This window comes from Labrus mixtus, chromosome 11 (assembly GCF_963584025.1).
Source record: "Labrus mixtus chromosome 11, fLabMix1.1, whole genome shotgun sequence".
Taxonomy (NCBI): Eukaryota; Metazoa; Chordata; class Actinopteri; order Labriformes; family Labridae; genus Labrus; species Labrus mixtus.
The window spans coordinates 4,171,565-4,178,100 of NC_083622.1; the positions used below are offsets into that span (position 1 = coordinate 4,171,565).

The window sequence follows — 6,536 nt, forward strand, 5'->3', positions numbered from 1 at the left end:
GAACACGTGCTCTATACTCGGACCGAGATACGTCGTGAAAGTTTAATTTATGGATTAGGTATTTAAGGATTTATGTTACGCCGCTACACAACCACACAGCCAAATGCTATCCTCGCGCCCAACGCTAAGGCCAGTGAGCCCGTAACTTAATGCCTCTCCTTACGTGTTGCGCAAACGTGAATGTGTATCCTGCCTTACCTGAATGTGTGTGCAACTGTCCTGTCTGTTTGAGGGGTGCGTGTAGGTTACTCACCCCAAAGAGCCTTGTACGTGCCGCGACCAGCTCACTCGGACAGCCCGATCCACGGAGTCACTTGGGTACGATCTCCTCCGCCAGCCCTCTCTTTCATATCAGTTTAGTTCATGAGCAAAAAGAACCCGTGAAGTGTTGAAACAAAAACAAACGTTACTTCAGATTCAGTCTCTCTCTCTCGCGTCTTCCTCGTGGCGTCTCTTCGACTCAAAACCGATTTCCGCCGGCTCCTCCGCAGGTGATGCTAATGAAGGTTACAGAGACAGAGCCACCACACCCCCCCTCAGGTGTGTCATCACTACTGACCCTGCTTCTCCTCCTACCAACCACACCTACCGCTAAAGACACTGAAGTGAATCCTCCTAACGCATTATCATGACAATTTATCTTAAAATAAATTACAGACAGTGCTCAAACTAAATGACAGATGGTTCTCTACATCAAGACAAGAAGATTGTTTTCAAAGAGCCCATATTCTGCCCTTTTTGGGGTTCGTATATTTAATCTATGTACCTACTTTTGTACGTTCACAATAGCTGAAGTCTGAAAAAAGTGTCTGTTTTCATGTACTGCTCCTCCTTGCTCCCTCTCCGCTCTGAGTCCGTCAGCTACGCTCTGCTGAGCCCCCACTGTTAGACCCCACTTGGGCCAAGTCTGCTCTGATTGGTCTGCCGATCCGCTCTGTCGTTATTGGTCAGTTGCTCAGCACGGTTCTCGGAAATGTCCCGCCTCTTTTACCATATTGGGAATGCAGCCACTGGCTCCGTCCGAGGGGAGCAAAAACATTAGCACCTTAGCACTACTGTGCTACCGCAGGCTACGGCATATCGTGGGCGTGCTACAGAAGTTAATGGGCGTGCAACATGAGCTGCTGGGCTTGCCACAACGAGCCAATGGGCTTAGATCAGTGATCTCACACTGACAATGACGTCGGACAAATTTTTTACGAGGGGGGCTAGAACCGAGCGTTACATGCGGCTAATGCTACAGCTAACAGGAGGACGTAGGAGAAGCCGGGTTTCCGCAGACTTTGAATTTTTGCACATAGATGTGCCTAAACATGCACAGGACACTTGGAAAACACACTAAAGGGCATATAAAACCAGAAAAAGCATAATATGGGACCTTTAATATCTTCTATGAAAAAAAACATAAACTACGCATGAGCTTGACATCACCGTCTAAATGTGGAACAAATGAAACAACTGAATTAAGCTGTCAAATGTTGACGCTCAAAGTTTAAAAAGCACAGACTCCCTGTGCAAATTTGTTAGTAAAAAACTATTGATCAGCAAGAGCAAAAACATAATTTTGTTCTAAATTTTAGGGTCCCCCAGTAGCATCGCGGCCATGGCCATTTGTTTCCCTCACCTTCCCTGCTATCTGTAAATGGCTTCTAGTTCTTTGTTGGGATGTACGTCACATTAAATGTTGCCTTTGTTACTGCTTTGGCTTTTTTTTTGTCGGCTGGGTGGATACAGTTTGCTGTTTTTAAGCGTTGCTTTCAGCTCATTCATCTTTTCACTTCATAGCATGTTGCCCGCTGTGAAATCCTGTGTGAAGTCTCCATGGACTTGATGAAGTGGCGCTCTGCATTACTTCTTGTTCCTTCAGAAATGCAGATATAAGGCACACACACTTGTCCCATACATTTTCTGAAAACGCTCATTTTGCCACTCACCATGGAGATAGTATATTTTCAACTTTTTATGGCCTTGGACAGCTTAAGCGCACAGCGTAAACGACCGATCTGTAGATATAGAGGTTCCTGCTACATTGCTGTTATTTGTTAGCTTCAGCGTTGTTAGACATGTCATAAGAATCTCCTTTTTATTAACAGCTAACAGGGCTATTTTATTACTTTGTATTTGAGTGGGTGGAAATACTGTGTATCAGATTGAATTGAAATGGGAAGAGGCCTTAGTGGGGCGTTCATTGTCATCAGAGTTTTTGTACACAGTCAGTTACCGTCTTAGCCAAGCAGAGCGTGCTGCATATCCAACTTTGGAACCCAAGTGGTCATTCACTGTCTATGGTTAAAAATTGCCTTGTTCAGGTTCAAGACTGCCAATAACAAGGACATTCTGAACCTTTCCTGGAAGGAGGCGCTGTCCGACGGAGCAAAACCACGCTGCTGACGGGCCGTGGCGCACAAGGAGATTGGGAAATTTGGGGTTAGCGGAGACAGGATATCCAGCATGGCGACTTCCACCGATGAGCTACCGGATCCCCCTGCAGGAGCAAATGGGTGACGTCACTCAGGCTTCGTCCGTTAACATCTACAGTCCATGCTTCTAGCCAAAGCAGCAGCACAAAAAACCCAGCAGGTCTTCATTTCTTCCACAGCCAGGACAAACATTTTAAATCGACCAGTGATTTTTGATTTTTTTATAGCCACTGTTTATGTCCCATGACACAAGGCCAGGTGTCTTGTAGAATTTTAGGACAACCACAAAGTTTTATTGACATATGGCTCCAACAAAATGCTCGGCTGATTTTTCACATAACCACATTTGTTGTGCCAAGAAAGTTCAGAAAGTGCTTTAATAGGCACTAATACAATAGAGAGGGGAGGATAGAACAGCAGCACTGCATACTATGAAGCACAGCTCATCTGCTCTCTTTGACTTACATGTAAATATTCAGGCTTCATTTCTGAACATACAAACTGAATCTTTTTTCTTCATGTGCATGCACAGAACATTTTTTTTGGCAACATCTTCCTCCTAATTAATGACGATGAAAAAAAGGTAATGTGTTAAGTAGCTGATGAGAGCGAGAGCCCTCAGGTGAAGGAAGCTTCGTCAAGTTTATATGCTTCAAATAGCAATATTCACAGCCTGCTTCATTCTGATTAGAAATAAATAGTCCCTGACGGCAATATGCTACAACTAAGTGGCTGCATTTAACACGATGGTCTGAAGAATGTGTCAAGTATTGATGCTGAGCATGTACTTGTACTTGGGCTCAGATTTTAATCAAGCATCAGATGAAACCTAATATTGTCTTATTTGACAAGGAAGACTTAATTGAATTCCTTATTAGATTGGGGAGATTGTTCAGGTCTTAAGGTCTTTACACACTGACTGCCAATTTCCACATGTGCGTGTCGCGGTCCATCAGCGCCGCACACTACTGCACCATCCGCTGCCACTCGTGCCAGTGGCGCACCCACGCTCTGCTCCGTTTCAAATACGCACCAAGTCTATTCCGGCGGAGCTCGCTGCAAGCAAGAATCAAGCTGGACATGGAAGTCAGACAAGGAAATGCACAAAGCATTTGTTCAATTTCCAAAATAAAACACAATATACAGACTCCCGATCGTATATCCCATCGCGTCATCAACATTACGTCAAAGCAGCCACCACATGAAAAGCTAAGCTACCTCAGAAAGACCAAGAAACATGTTGTTTGCACGTTTTTCTCTTTATTCCCGCGTGATCTTGTTGTTCTCCTGTGATGTCTGAACAGCTGCCTGTGGCTTCACTCACGCTTCAGAAACTAACCCAGTGGGGCAGGGTGCACGCCGTCCGACATAGCTAAACTGTGGCGCTGACAGAACGCAGCGTGCACAGATTATGTGGACTGTGTTGAAATTGGCAGAGTGTCGAAGAGTTTCACCTGTTGATAAAGGATCATCCAGCTCCCTCTGGTCTTTTTTGCAACCTGCTCTATTCTTTCCCCGTCCTCTGTCTCCTCTGCTGAATCTCTTTCCATCTCAAAACTGCTCTGATAAAATCAAAGAGCTCTCCAGGAGGTCTGAGCTCTGAAATGAACATCCTGTTGATGAAGTTTTACCTAAATTTAGTTGTTATTCTGTTTTGTGTGTGCTAAATCCATGTTCCCATGACACGCTGCTATGGAATTGAGTTTCTCCATTTCAGTGACTACATGGCTGTGTTCATGCAGCACTGTCTCTGCAAAACTTTTGAAAGGTCACAGGAGTCACTGGAAGACCATGACTTGCTTCAGGGTCACAAACTCTGACTGAGCCTCCTCTGTGCTCGCACTATTTTGAAGGTGTGTTTGTCTGCACAGTAAAGACAGACATTCTGAGAGCTTGAATCAATAAGAATGGATCGCGGCCGCTAACAGTATAAAAAAAGTTGTGCATAATTCGCTCCAGCTACGTAGAGCTAATGTGGAGAAAAGCTGTCTGCACATCTACTCGTCTACTGCAGAGATGAGCTCTCATGCTGACTTGCACAGAGGGGTTGTGCAGCAGGATGCTCTTAACCCATTGTGTGTGTTTTGTAAATTAGTACATAGATTGTGTCTTTTTGATCAATTGCAAAACAGGCGCAAAAGCAGCGCTATCCTATAACGAATAAGGCCCTCAGTGTAATGTTTTGCCATAATGGCTTTTTTTAGCTCCAAAACTTTGATGACAGAATATCCATCTTTTTTCAGCAGGGAATTTTCTGTCTATTTCATTAATCAACGATCTCACACATCTGCTCTTAATGTCATCAAAGACTGCTTTTTAGATCTTGTAGTCAAAGAGCTTGTCTTCTTTAAACGTGTTCCCCTGGAGAGAGCTGAAGATCTCTTGTTCTGCAAGGCCAGGGTGGACTATCATTTATCTCACGAGAAGCATTGGGTCTGATTGTGGAGAAGTCCAGGTCTTGTGAGGGACAGACGTTTGGCTTTGTCAGAGTCCATGTGTGTTTGACGCAGCCGTTTGCTCATCCAGCTGTTTCTGCAAGTTATGCAGCTTTATACTTCTGACAGCTGTGGCACAGATCTGGCTGCATCACTCGCAGCCAGGGCAAGATGATGAGCAGTGCATGTAAACCTCCCGAGGGTCGGATTCATCTATGAGTTTTATGAAGTCCTTGGAAATGATACAGTCCGGTTGAAAACAAAGGAACAGGTCTGATTAGCTCATGTCTCGATCGACACACGCTGTAGGAAGGGGGGTGAAATGTTCTGAAGGATACACGTTATTCACAATAAGGTACATGGCTGACCTGATTGATCCAGATCCAAATAGTTGGAAAACTATCCTGTCACTGTCGACTTTGTACTCTGTAATGTAAAAAAAATAGAGAGCAAGGAAAAGTTAAGGAGAGAAGAAATAGTGGAGATCATGCGTTTTATATCAATTTGCTATGTTGGCGTGTTGTTTGCAGAAAAATACATCGAGTTAGCAAAGAAAATCAATGGTCAAGTTAAAAACACTAAAATCCCCTGATAGTTGGGAATATAACTCAGTAAAGGAAAATTCATTTAGTAACGCTGCACTTCATATACCCTGAAATTCCTATGAGAGAGTCAGAGACTCCGAGCCGTCCTTTCCCTAAACCCCAATCCTTCAGGCCTCTGTGTATGGCGAGCACTTCACCCGTGGCTATCCGCTGATCGAACACAAACTTGTGTGTAATTGTATAGAGCTCCTCTCTCGACCTTCTCTGTCAGGAGAGAAATAGGGGCCATCATTCATCCTTGCCATTACCAGCCTGCCTGCCGTGAATAATGCAATTTGTATCCTCTATGGAGTGCATCCAGAACAACAGGCACTCCAATAAACAAACAGCAGATCGCAGTAGAAATCCACTTACAGAGGCAAGCCGGACTAACGCCGCGGCCATTAGAAGCCCACTCAGGTCCCATCATTTCAGTCCGATAGATCCCACCCTTATCTGTTTGAGAGTAGGACTATGATAATGAGCCTGCCAGCTTCGTTCTGCTGAAGCGCTAGATCACACACATCAACCTGGGACGTACACGCATGCACACGCACACACACACACACACACACACACACACACACACACGCACGCACGCACTCACAGTCATGCTGTTCAAGGGAGATTTGTGGTACCTGAGAGTAGAGGTAAAGGTCAGTCTTTGACCTTTTGTGGGCACTAACAACAGCTGGTCAGGTCCTGAAATGGATCAGTCAGGCAGAGGATGAAGTGTGTGTGTGTGTGTGTGTGTGTGTGTGTGTGTGTGTGTGTGTGTGTGTGTGTCTGTGTGTGTGTCTGTGTGTGTGTTTCATGATGATATCTGATGGATGGGGACATGGAGTGTATTAGTGGAACATGGCTTATAATCAGAGCAGATGAGGTGATGCAGAGTAATGTCACACTCTGGATCCTTCGCATTAATTTCTTAACGTATATGCTGGGCGCTCGTCTCTGCTGCTGCACGTCACATTTTTTGCTAGTGTTTTTGGGTGCAGCATAAAAGTGAAACAATTTCAACCGACTTTACAACTGATCCCCAGCCGACCCCTAAATGGCACACAACATCCACCCGGTCTCATAAATCCTTTACCTCC

At 44.9% G+C, this 6,536-nt stretch overlaps 1 protein-coding gene across 1 annotated transcript in view; it reads left to right on the forward strand.

Moving 5' to 3' along the window:
* The window catches only part of nod1 (nucleotide-binding oligomerization domain containing 1), a 475,392-nt gene extending 470,787 nt beyond the window's left edge, over window positions 1-4,605 (forward strand). Inside the window, exon 13 of the mRNA XM_061049642.1 lies at window positions 4,594-4,605. The gene's annotated coding sequence lies outside the window, so the exon portion shown is untranslated. The remainder of the gene's footprint in view (window positions 1-4,593) is intronic.
* Window positions 4,606-6,536: the final 1,931 nt, after the last annotated feature.